At 35.0% G+C, this 13,367-nt stretch overlaps 1 long non-coding RNA gene across 1 annotated transcript in view; it reads left to right on the top strand.

Annotated features, from left to right (window-relative positions):
• Positions 1 to 5,349: 5,349 nt before the first annotated feature.
• The window catches only part of LOC108540446 (uncharacterized), a 17,880-nt gene continuing 9,862 nt past the window's right edge, over positions 5,350 to 13,367 (top strand). The window contains exon 1 of the long non-coding RNA XR_001888670.1: positions 5,350 to 5,474. This is a non-coding gene — a long non-coding RNA (uncharacterized LOC108540446). The remainder of the gene's footprint in view (positions 5,475 to 13,367) is intronic.

Here is a 13,367-nt window from a genome sequence, read left to right as displayed (position 1 = left end):
CATGTGATTTCTGTGATTGGCTTCTTTCACTTAGCATAACATTTTTAAAGTTTATATATCTTGTAACACATATCAGCAATGCATTTTTTTTTGCAGTCAAATAATATTCCATTATATTGATTTGCATTTAACAGACAGCTAACTATGTTGACTATGTTTTCCTATGTATTGGCCATTTGTATATCTTCTTTCAATAAATGTCTATTCAGACCTTTTGCTCATTTAAAAATCGGGTTGTCTTTTTTATTATTGAATTACAAGAGCTCTTTATTTATTTTATATACAAGTCTTTCACAGATATATAATTTACAAATAACTTCTCTCATTTTGTGTTTTGTCATTTCACTTTCTTGACAGTGTTTGTTGAAGAAAAAATGCCTCAAAGTTTGATGAATTCCAATGTATTTATTAATTTGTGTTGCTTATCCTTTTAATGTCATGTTTAAGAAACCATTGTCTACTCCAAGGTCATGATGATTTAGGCCTATGTTTTCTACCAAATATGTTATAGTTTCAGCTCTTCCATTTATGTCTATGATATATTTTGAGTTATTTTATACGGAATTTTGTATTATTCTGCATATTCATCATTCTTTTGGATATCCAGTTGTCCCAGCACTATTGATTGAAAAGATTTTTTTCTACATTGAAGTGTCTTGGCTTCCTTGCTGAAATCAATTGACTGTAAATGTTAGGGTTGACTTTTGGATTCTTAATTCCATTTTATTGAAGCCTTCTTATGCTGTACTACAATGTACTAATCCTTTTCTTAATGGCTTACTATACAGTCTTGATTATTGTATCTTGTAGTACATTATGAAATCAAGAAGGGTGATTCTTCCAACTTCATTCTTCTTTTTGAAGACAGTTCCGGCTACTCTGAGTCCCTTGCATTTACATATGAATTTTAGCATGAGCTTGTCAATTTTCTTGTCAGCTTGCAACAAAGCAAACTGAGATTTTGATAGGAATTTTGTTGAATCTGAAGATAAACTTGGGGAATATTTACATCTTAATGATTTTAAATCTTTTGAATGGTTGAAGATACCATGTCTTTCCATTTATTTAGGTCTTTAATAAAACCTTGTTTTGTAGTTTTTAGAGCATAAGTTTTGGAGTATTATACAAATTTATGGTAACTTTTATTATGTTTGATGCTCTTATAAATGTAAATCTAATGTTTTGATTATGGCTTGCTACCGTAAATAAATATAATTTTGCATTGATTTTGTATCCTGAAATTTGTTGAACTCATTTCTGATTTCTAATAGCTTTCTAGAAGATTGCTTAGGATTTTTTATATGTAAAATTATATAACATACAAATATAGTTTTACTTCCTTTTCAATTTGAATGTTTTAATTACATTTTCTTGTCTAATTACCATGTCTAGAACTGCCAGAAAATATTGAATAAAATGTTGAAAGTAGACATTCTTGTCTATTCACAATACTGAGGAAAACAGTATTACAATTTATAGCACCATTTATAATTTTGGCTGTAGGGTTTTTGTAGATGTTCATCATCATGTTTAGGAAATTCTATTACTGGTTTGTCAAGTGCCTTTATTGTGAAGGAATGTTGGATTTTATAAAATGCTTTTTTTACATTGTCTTAGTCCATTTTCTGTTGCTATAACATAATAACATCGACTTGGTAATTTATAAAGACAAAAACTGTATTTCTTACAATTCTGAAGGTTGAGAACTCCAAGGTTGAGGGGCCACATCTGGAAGGTTTCATTTGGTAAGAGAGAAAAAGGATGAGTGTCAGCTTTCTTCCTCTTGTTAAAAAGCCTTCAGTCCCACTATAGGGATCCAATCCCGATGACCTTATCTAATCCTAATTACCTCTCTAAGGTCCCATCCTCTAATCAACATATGAATTGGGGGATCACGTTTCAAAACATGAAATGTGAGGTACACATTCTAGCCACAGCATGCATTTGAGATGATCATGAGGCTTTGTCTTTTCTTCTGTTATGTGGTATATTACATGAGTTGATCTTCTGATGTTAAACTAACCTTGCATTATTGAAATAAATCCCACTTGGTCTGGTGTGTAATCCTTTGTACATATTGCTGAAATCAGTTTGCTAGTATTTTGTTGAGGGATTTTGTGCTGACGTTCACAAGAAATATTGATCTATAATTTTCCTCTCTTGTCGTGCGTTTGTACAGTTATTGGCATCCTAATGTCTTCTATTCCTCTGAGGGTCTGTTTATTTTTACTTACTGTTCTTCTCTCTCTTCCTCAGATTACATCATCTTTACTGACCTACCTTTAACCTTGTTAATCTTACCCTTGACAGCTCAAATATTCTGTAGGGACCCTCTATTCAATTTTCATTTCAGTTACTGTGCCTTTAACTGTAGAATTTCCATTTTCTTTTCTTAAAAATAGTTTCTATGTCTTTATAGATATTATCTATTTGCTGAGACATTGTCATCATACTTCTTTAGGTAAGTTTTCCTTTTTTTTTTTTTTTTTTTTAACGTGTTCACAATGATCGCATTGAGGTCTTTGTTAAATCTGACATCCAGGCCATCTTATAGATAATTTCTTTTCCCTGCTATGTATTTCTGGTGTTTAAATTATAATTTTCTATACTTTATGTGTGCATATCTCTTAAATTTTTTGTGAAGGCTGAACATTTAAAATGATATATTGTAGCAAGATTGGATACTTATTCTTATCCAGCCACTCGGGCCAATGTTGTTACTTGCTTATTTATTTGTTTAGTTACTTGGCCAGTCTATTTTAGTAATGTCTATTTCTCTTACATTGTGAAACTTCTGATGTTACTTCTTAGCCATATGTATATTTATCCTGGGAGCATCCCTAATCACTAAATTGAGATTTTGCCTTTGTTGATTTTATACCTACCAGTTAAACTCCACTAATTACCCATTGATTTCTCTGTTGTTTTCAACAGTGTCCTAGAGCTTAAATTGCTCCATAGTCTGATCTAAATCTCCTGGTCTAAACCTCAGGAGAGCTCTTAGCTTTCTCTTTCCTTCGTTCTCTCTGGTAAATTAACTGGCCTATGGTTTAGTTTGTTGCTCTCATAAAGCTACCATCTTCTTAATTGCTCATTACTCCGTATTCATTGTTTTTGAGAAATTTGAATTTTCCCACACTCTATTTCAAATAAGGTTTGTTCTTTGGCAAGAGCTTTGGAGCTCTTTGTTTTTGTGGACTGCCTCTCCTCTTGGTAAAAAATCTCTGAGCAACTCTTGGCCCACACCTCCTGGGGAGATATTGTAATCCTTGAGTTAAACCTGCGGGGAGGAGATCTCTGTGTTCCTTGCTGGGCATTCCCAGAGTTAAATTTTGGTCATGCTGAGTTGGGAGTTGGAGGGAAGAAGTGGGTCATAGTTCAAGTACAACAGACTTTTGCTGTTCTTATTAAGTTTTAGCAAATTTCCTTGAACAAATGTTTCTTCATTTGCTATGTGCCCCATGACAACCTCCAGAGACTTTAAATGATTGTTTCTGAATACTTTTTTTTTTTTTTAACCAGTTTTGCTTATTTTACTGGGAAGGAGTCTTTAGAGCTTCTTGTCTTGCCATTCTGGAAACGTATTTGTGTTTCCAGTCAAATCTATTACCCAGTGTTTTAATTGGGTGTTTGTAAATTATTGTTGAGCTTTAGAAGTTCTTTGTATATTCTGGATAAAAATCCTTTGTCATATATCTGATCTGAGAATATTTCTACCAATCTATGGCTTGTCTTTTCATTCTTTTAACAGAATATGATTTCTAATTTTGATAATCAGTTTATCAATTATTTTATTGATCATGGTTTTGGTGATTTTGTATCAGAAGCCTCATCAATCAAGATCATGCAGGTTATCAGGTTTTCTTCTAGATGTTTCATAGTTTTACATTGTGTAAATTTTTTAATGAGATGTGAGAATATGTGTCAATTTACAAGTGAAGGTCCAATTGCTTCAGCACCATTCATTGAAATGATAAAACTTTGAATGATCTTTGTACTCTTTTTTTTTTTTTGAGACAGAGTTTCGCTCTTGTTGCCCAGACTGGAGTGCAATGGCACAGTCTCAGCTCACTGAAACTTCTGCCTCCTGGGTAGAAGCGATTCTTCTGCCTCAGCCTCCGGAGTAGCTGGGATTACAGGTGCTTGCCACCACGACCAGCTAAATTTTTTGCATTTTTAGTAGAGACGGGGTTTCACCTTGTTGGCCAGGCTAATTTCAAACTCCTGACCTCAAGTGATCCACCCACCTTGGCTTTCCAAAGTGCTGGGATTACAGGCGTGAGCTACACCCAGACACCTTTGTACTTTTTCATGTCAGTTAACTTTATTAGTGTATTTGTTTCTGAGGTCTGTATTATATACCACTGATGTATGTTTCTATCCTTTCCCAATGTCATACCATTTAAAATTCCTAGTAAGTTTGTAGTAAGTCTTGAAAGTGGATAATGCAAATCCTTTTAATGGATTTTTCTATATCACATTAATTTTGTCTACTCTAATACCTTTGTTTTTCCAAATACATTTTACAATCAGTTTGTTGATACCTATGAAATACTTGCTGTGATTTTGATTGATGTTGCTTTGACTATGTAGATCAAATTGGGGATACATGACATTTTAACAACATTGAATCTTTTAATAGAAGAAAATAATATATTTCTCCACCTATTTAGATATTCATTATTTTTTTTCCATCGGTGTTTTGTAGTTTTTAGCATACAGATTATGCATGAATTTGGTTAAGTTTATATATAAGTGATTAATTTTTTGGTTGCTACTACATATTTCCTTCAAATTCCAAATGTTCATTGCTCATATATAGGAACATGATTAACTTTTATGTGCTTATATACTGAGACCTTGCTGAACTTATTCATTTGTTCTAAGAACTTTTGGGAATGTAGATTTTCTTAGATTTTTAAATATGATTTCTAGATTGTGTGATTGGTGATATTCCTATATAGAATGTAAATTTTAAAATTGTTTTGTTTTAAATCAGAGTGATAAAAACTGAGGGGTAATTGGATGTGAGGTACCCTTTGGGATATGCATGTAGACATTTTCAATGCACATTGAATATCTTGGTCTAGAACTCATTAAGGACAAGAGATTGGGATGATAGTTTATGGACCAATCAACATAGAGATGCTAATGAAAGTCATGGACATGAGTGAGATCATCTACAGTGTGTGAAGGGTATTAGAAAAAGTCAGAAATAAATACTGTTGAAGAGAATGTGTATAGTTTTCTGTCATTTTTTTTTCTTTTATTTATACAACTGCTTAATGTTGGAAAAGGGATAGCAGAACAGAGTTACTCTCTACTGTCTTTCAGTATCAGCTCCTGGTAATAAGAAAACATGCAGAAAAGAACATAGCAGGCCAGAGATTGCTATCCTGAGGAAGGCCTCCTTACAAGGTTGGCCCAGCTGGCATTCCAGAACTTGGATTTGGGAGTGTTTCCACCATTTCCTGGTAAGAATAACTCATTGTACCTAAACTGTTTGTACAAACAATGTGCTTTAAGTTGAATACCTGATTTCCATCTGGGAATCTGGAATTTTGGCACATGCTAGGCAGAGGGTGCCTATATGACCAACCCTCAACAAAAACTCTGGACGTGGAGTCTTTAATTAGATCCTCTGATAGACAACAGTTCACACATGTTGTCATATCTTGTTGCTAATGTAATCGAGTGAATCCTGTGTGACTCCCCTGGGAAAGGATTCATGGAAGCTTGCTCCTGGTTACTGGATTTACTGGTTACTGCTTCTGGATTTATCTCATGAGTCTTTTCTATTGCTCATTTTGCTTTTTATCCTGTGATGTAACAAATCATAGCCACGAGTATGACTATATGCTAAGTCCTGTGAGTTGAATTATGAAACTCAGGATAGAGGGGATTGGGAGGCCCAGGTTATAGGAGGCTTTTATCATTTAATTACCATTTATATATACATGCTACATATAATTTTCCTTAGTGGCTTTTAGAATTTTTACCTTATACTTGGTTCTACAATTTTGTTATGCTGTGCCTACACATGACTTTTTTTCTTAATTGACCTTATCACTTGATGTAACATTTCAATTGGAGAACATATGAGTCTTTTGACTGTTGGCTATGTCTTTGCCAGTCTCTTTTTCAATATTCCTTCTCTGCTATTTTAATAGATGGATTCCAGAGCTTCTGTGCCATTTATGTGTTACATAATTTCTATCTGTTTTACTACCTCTTTATCTCTGTGTGCTGTATTCTGAAAGATTTCCATCATTCTTTCTTAATTTGCTAATTCATTTTTTTAAATACTTCAAGTTTTGGTGTACATGTGCGGAATGTGCAAGTTTGTTACATATATTTACGTGCCATGGTAGATTGCTGTACCCATCAACCTGTCATCTACATTAGGAATTTCTCCTAATGCTATCCTCACCTAGCCGCCCACCCCGCAACAGGCCCCCGTGTGTGATGTTACCCTCTCTGTGTCCATGTGTTCTCATTGTTCAACTCCCACTTATGAGTGAGAACATGCGGTGTTTGGTTTTCTATTCCTGTGTTAGTTTGCTGAGAATGATGGTTTCCAGCTTCATCCATGTCCCTGCAAAGGACATGAACTCATCCTTTTTTATAGTTGCCTCATATTGCATGGTGTATATGTGCCACATTTTCTTTATCCAGTCTATCGTTGATGGACATTTGGGTTGGTTTCAAGTCTTTGCTATTGTGAATAGTGCTGTAATACATGTACCTGTGTCTTTATAGTAAAATGATTTATAATCCTTTGGATATATACCCAGTAATGGGATTGCTGGGTCAAATGGTATTTCTGGTTTTAGATCCTTGAGGAATCGCCACACTGTCTTCCATAATAGTTGAACTATTTAACACTCCCACCAACAGTGTAAAAGCGTTCCTGTTTCTCCACATCCTCTCCAGCATCTGTTGTTTACTGACTTTTTAATGATTGCCATTCTAACTGGCATGAGATGGTATCTCATTGTGGTTTTGATTTGCATTTCTCTAATGACCAGTGATGATGAGCTTTTTTTCATGTTTGTTGACTGCATAAATGTCTTCTTTTGAGAAATTTCTGTTCATATCCTTTGCCCACTTTTACTAGGGTTGTTTGTTTTTTTCTTGTAAATTTGTTGACGTTCCTTGTAGATTCCAGATATTAGTCCTTTGTCAGATTGATAGATTTCAAAATTTTCTCACATTCTGTAGCTTGCTTGTTCATACTGATGATAGTTTCTTTTGCTCTGCAGAAGTGCTTTAGTTTAATTAGATCCCATTTGTCAATTTTGGCTTTTGTTGCCATTGCTTTTGTTGCTTTAGTCATGAAGTCTTTGCTCATGCCTATGTCCTGAATGGTATTGCCTAGGTTTTCTTCTAGAGTTTTTATGTTTTTAGGTCTCACGTTTAAGTCTTTAATCCATCTTGAGTTAATTTTTGTGTAAGGTGTAAGGAAGGGGTCCAGTTTCAGTTTTCTGCATATGGCTACCCAGTTTTCCCAAAACCATGTTAAATAGGGAATCATTTTTCCTCATTGCTTGTTTTTTCAGGTTTGTCAAAGATCAGATTGTTATAGATGTGTGGCGTTACTTCTGAAGCCTCCCTTCTGTTCCATTGGTCTATATATCTGTTTTGGTACAAGCAACATGCTGTTTTGGTTATTATAGTCTTGTAGTATACTTTGAAGTAAGGTAGTGTGATATCTCCAACTTTGTTCTTTTTGCTTAGGATTGTCTTGGCTATACAGAATCTTTTTTGGTTCCATATGAAATTTAAAGTAGATTTTTCTAATTCTGTGAAGAAAGTCAATGGTAGCTTGATGGGGATAGCACTGAGTCTATAAATTACTTTGGACGATATGGCCATTTTCACAATATTGCGTCTTCCTATCCATGAGCTTAGAATGTTTTTCCATTTGTTTGTGTCCTCTCTTATTTCCTTGAGTAGTGCTTTGTAGTTCTCCTTGAAGAAGTCCTTCACATCTCTTGTAAATTGTGTTCCTAGGTATTTTATTCTCTTCATGGCAATTGTGAATGGGAGTTCACTCATGATTTGGCTCTCTGTTTGTCTATTATTGGTGTATAGGAATGCTTGTGATTTTTGCACATTGATTTTGTATCCTGAGACTTTACTGAAATTTGAAGTTGCTTATCAGCTTAAGGAGATTTGGGGCTGATAGGATGGTGTTTTCTAAATATATAACCATGTCATCTGCAAACAGAGACAATTTGACTTCCTCTCTTCCTATTTGAATACTCTTTATTTCTTTCTCTTGACTGATGGCCCTGGCCAGAACTTACAATACGATGTTGAATAGGAGTGGTGAGAGAGGGCATCTTTGTCTTGTGCCGCTTTTCAAAGAGAATGCTTCCAGTTTTTGCCCATTCAGTACGATATTGGCTCTGGGTTTGTTATAAATAGTTCTTATTATTTTGAGATACATTCCATCAATACCTAGTTTATTGAGGGTTTTTAGCATGAAGGAGTGTTAAATTATATCAAAGGCCTTTTCTGCATCTATTGAGATAATCATGTGATTTTTTGTCTTTGGTTCTATTTATGTGATGGATTACATTTATTGATTTGCATATGTTGAACCAGACTTTCATCCTAGGGATGAAGCCAATTGGTCGTAGTGGATAAGCTTTTTGATGTGCTGCTGGATTTGGTCTGCCAGTATTTTATTAGGATGTTCGTTAGGGATATTGGCCTGAAATTTTCTTTTTTTGTTGTGTCTCTGCCAGGTTTTGGTATCAGGATGATGTTGACCTCATAAAACGAGTTAGGGAGGAGTGGCTCTTTTTCTATTGTTTGGGATAGTTTCAGAAGGAATGGTACCAGGTCCTCTTTATACCTCTGGTAGAATTCAGCTGTGAATCCATCTAGTTCTGCACTTTTTTTGGTTGGTAGGCTATTAATTACTGCCTTAATTTTAGAACTTGTTATTGGTCTATTCACGATTTGACTTCTTCCTGGTTTAGTCTTGGGAGGGTGTATGTGTCCAGGAATTTATCCATTTCTTCTAGATTTTCTAGTTTATTTGTGTAGAGGTGTTTATAGTATTCTCTGATGGTTGTTTGTATTTCTGTGGGATCAGTGGTGATATCCCCTTTGTCATTTATTATTGTGTCTATTTGATTCTTCTCTCTTTTCTTCTTTAATAGTCTGGCTAGTGGTCTATATATTTTGTTAATCTTTTCAAAAAACCAGCTCCTGGATTCATTGATTTTTTGAGGGTTTTTTTTTTTGTGTGTATGTGTTTCTATCTCCTTCAGTTCTGCACTAATCTTAGTTATTTCTTGTCTTCTGCTAGTTTTTGAAATTGTTTGCTCTTGTTTCTCTAGTTCTTTTAATTGTGATGTTAATTTTAATCTTTCCTGCTTTCTTCTGTGGGCATTTAGTGCTATAAATTTCCCTCTAAACACTGCTTTATCTGTGTCCCAGAGATTCTGGTATGCTGTGTCCCAGATATTCTGGATAATTGTGTCATTGTTCTCATTGGTTTCAAAGAACTTATTTATTTCTGCCTTTATTTCGTTATTTACCCAGCAGTCATTCAGGAGCAGGTTGTTCAGTTTCCATGTAGTTGTGCAGTTTTGAGTGAGTTTTTTAATCCTGAGTTCTAATTTGATTGCACTGTGGTCTGAGAGATTGTTTGTTATTATTTCCATTCTTTTGCATTTACTGAGGAGTGTTTTACTTCCAATTATGTGGTCAATTTTAGAATAAGTGCATTGTGGTGCTAAGAATAATGTATATTCTGTTGATTTGGGGTGATGAGTTCTGTAGATGTTGTTTATTAGGTCCTCTTGGTCCAGAGCTGAGTTCCAGTCCTGAATATCATTGTTATTTTCTGTCTCGTTGATCTGTCTAATATTGACAGTGGGATGTTAAAGTCTCCCACTATTATTGTGTGGGAATCTAAGTCTCTTTGTAGGTTTTATTCAGTTGTGCCCTGATATGTTTGGCTCTGTGTCCCCACCTAAATCTCATCTCAAATTGTAACCCCCACTTGTTGAGGGAGGGATCTGGTGGGAAGTGATTGAATCATGGGGGTGGTTTCCCCTATGCTGTTCCCATGAGATCTGATGGTTTAAAAGTGTGGCATATGCCTACTTGCTCTCTCTCTCCCCTGCTGCCATGTAAGACGTGCCTTGCTTCCGTTTTACCTTCTGCCATGATTGTAAGTTTCCCCAGGACCCTCAGTCATGCAGAACGGTGAGTCAATTAAACTTCTTTTCTTCATAAATTACCCAGTCTCAGGTAGTTCTTTATAGCAGTGTGAAAATGGAATAATAGATGGCCCATCTACTATTTGGTCACATCTACAGACTTTTAAAGTAAAAATGACTGTCTTTTATTAACTAAGACTCTTACTTTTTTCTATATCCTTACTTTACTGCATAGCTTCTTATTTCTGGTACATGGGTGCTATTCCTTCCTTTCTATATTTGAGGATTATTATATTAAAGTTCAGTGGATCTATTAAGTTATTCTTCAAGTACATCTTCTCTTCTTTGGAAATAGCATTCCTCATATGTTTTGTAATGGTTTCTGTGAGTTCATCTTCTGTGGGAATTACTATAAATGAGAATGTTTTCGTCCTGAGATGTGGAGGCCTCTCTGGGTAGTGTTTTGCTCTTGCTTCTTTTTGGCCTCATTAGGCTTATTTTGCTTTTAAGCAGGTTTGTTTTAATGTGACCATCATGAATTCAGGCTCAGCACCCTCAAAATGCAAATTTGGGTTTCTAGTTTATGGAATTTTTCTTCCTACAGTCCAGGTTTGTAACTTGATCCAGCAGTGACTTTTAGCCCCAGCCTGATGTCAGGTATACAAACCCAAGCACCTTGGCCTCTGCCTAATTCTGACATTCCAAAGCCATTCGGATTGATTTATTCCTTTTGAGAATTCCTTTGCTGATTCTGGCACTTAGAAATTTATTTCCCTTTGTTAATTTATTTATATGTTATCAAACATTTTCTCCCATTTTGAGTACGGGAGAAATTAGAATGTGTATTCTATGCTTAATCAACAATCTGGACTCAAGTTCAGAACATATGTGCTTATAACGTAGATTACATAGATATTTTTACCATAAAACATAATATTACGTGCAAATTTACCAATATACAGAATGAATCTTCATAAAAACTAACTGAGTTAATCAGCATTACAATTTTGAGTATAAGTCATTTAGAATAAAGTTAACTTCAATCTCTCTGTCAGCTTTTCCACCCACACTGCTCTAGATAATGCTATAATATTAGCAATGCTGGGTTGTCAGTGGAAATTGTTTTTTCTGCGTAATTATTTACTGTAGTTTCAGTAGTCTGAGACTTTGCTTTTGGAGAAGTTTATAGCTTTGAACTATTTCTCTACCTTTTGTTCCTCTTTCCTATAGATGGCTGTGCAAGAAGAGCATTTGTTGTAAGATTTTTCTCCTAGTACCATCATTTTTCATGGCCTTGTGTCACTTGGCACATAACACAGGAACTAGTGAATGCTCCAATGTTTTAACTGTCAGTCACCATGAACTACTTTATGAAACAGGCTTAACAGCTCATAAACTGAAAGCAATCCTGTTTACTGCCATCTCTAGATTCATAGATTGTTTGTAGCCTGCTACTGTTCTAGCAACACTTAGGGGCAAAGCACCTAAAGTACTTTATGTATTTCTTGATGTTTCTTAAGAAGAGCCGATTTTGTGAGCATCCTTGAATTTTTTTCATCTAATATAATAGGATTAGACCTTGAGGTGACTATGTCAGAACTACTGACAGCTTTCTACAACATGCAGTGCATGACTATATCTACTATATCTAGAAGTTTTTGGAGGAGGAGAAATAGTCCTACAGAAACAGTATTTGAAGATGAATAAATGGATTCACTATACTTTTTTTTAAGCCTGTCGCTGTAGGTTAATTGTCGCCTTCTTTTCTTTATCTTATTGGCCTGTCAGCACTTTTGCCTTAGTCTTGAATTGCTTTACTCTCTGCTGAAGGTAGATGTATATTCTGAAAATAAACTTGAATCTATTAAAGTGGCTAACATATAGTGATGGCCCTGTTTTGTAAATTGAGTTCAGATATAGGCTATCTATCTGTTTGGCAGCAAGAGAGGTACCTTTTGGTCTGAATTTTACTGTTTGAGATGTTAGAGTTGCTTTCTAAGGTGGATAGGGGTCAGGGTAGTATCAGATTCACACATTACTGTCTTTACTGAATTTATATGAACGACCTCCTTTGAAGATTGAAGAATCCAACACAAGTATGCATAAGACTCCTCTCAACCAGACAATACTATTTTCACCCTTTTTTCATTTTAAGAGATGTTATTGGCTTTTAATATATACAAATTTTTTAAAAAGCTCTCGGAAAAGCTATACAATTGTAAGATAATATTGACAATCATGGACACATAGAAGATAATTTGGTTACAAATTTTGCAAGATAAAAAATTTATGATTTTTCTCTTCATGTCTAAGATCATTTGGTTATGTTCCTAATAAAACTCAGCCTGTGGAAATCACCACATTAGTATTTAATATTACAGCACCCTTGTGAGAAAGATAAGTATTATTGTCCCTTTCTTACAGACACAAAGAAGGAAATGACTCCCGTGGCAACATTATCTGTAGTAGACATGAGTATTAACGTTGTGAAATGTTCAATTTCTATTCCTAAACTATAATTACTGCCACATAGGTAGGGCAAAAACTAGCTAAGCAACCACAGGCATCAAGGGAAATAATCACATATAATGTAAGTGTTATATATATACATATATATATACACACACTTAATTTTTGATTAGATTTCAAATTCAGCTACCATCTTTTACATATTTGAAGAATATTTGGGATTAATGTATCGTTCATATACTTACATCAATGGAAAAGATTTTCATCTTATAAACAAGTCCCCTTATGGAAAAAAATAACCTGTTTCTTTTATAAGGTGGTAACCATTCTCTGAATTTACCCCATAGCAGCTGGATATTTTAAAGGATTCATGGGACTTAAAACTCAGTATTCAATTGATTTCAATTTCCTGTAATTATCCTGTGGACTTTATCTCTAATGAATTCTGTGCCCCAAACATCTTAAGTAAAATGGCTAACATATGGCACAGTCAGTAAGTGGATGATTAAGGGCACACATCCAGATCTGCATAAGCATGTTTCTCTTTGCCTGCTTGCCTTCACCTCTCTCTCCTTCCCTCCTTCCCGTCCATTTTCCCTCCCTCCCTCCCTCCCTCCCTGCCTCCTTCCTTCCTTCCTCCCTCCCTTCCCTCTTCCTTCCTTCCTTCCTCTTTCCCTTCCCTCTTCCTTCCTTCCTCCCTTTCTCCCTCCCTCCCTA

This window comes from Rhinopithecus bieti, unplaced genomic scaffold (genome assembly GCF_001698545.2).
Source record: "Rhinopithecus bieti isolate Rb0 unplaced genomic scaffold, ASM169854v2 scaffold_19603, whole genome shotgun sequence".
Classification (NCBI taxonomy): domain Eukaryota; kingdom Metazoa; phylum Chordata; class Mammalia; order Primates; family Cercopithecidae; genus Rhinopithecus; species Rhinopithecus bieti.
This window is presented reverse-complemented; position numbering and strand designations above follow the sequence as displayed.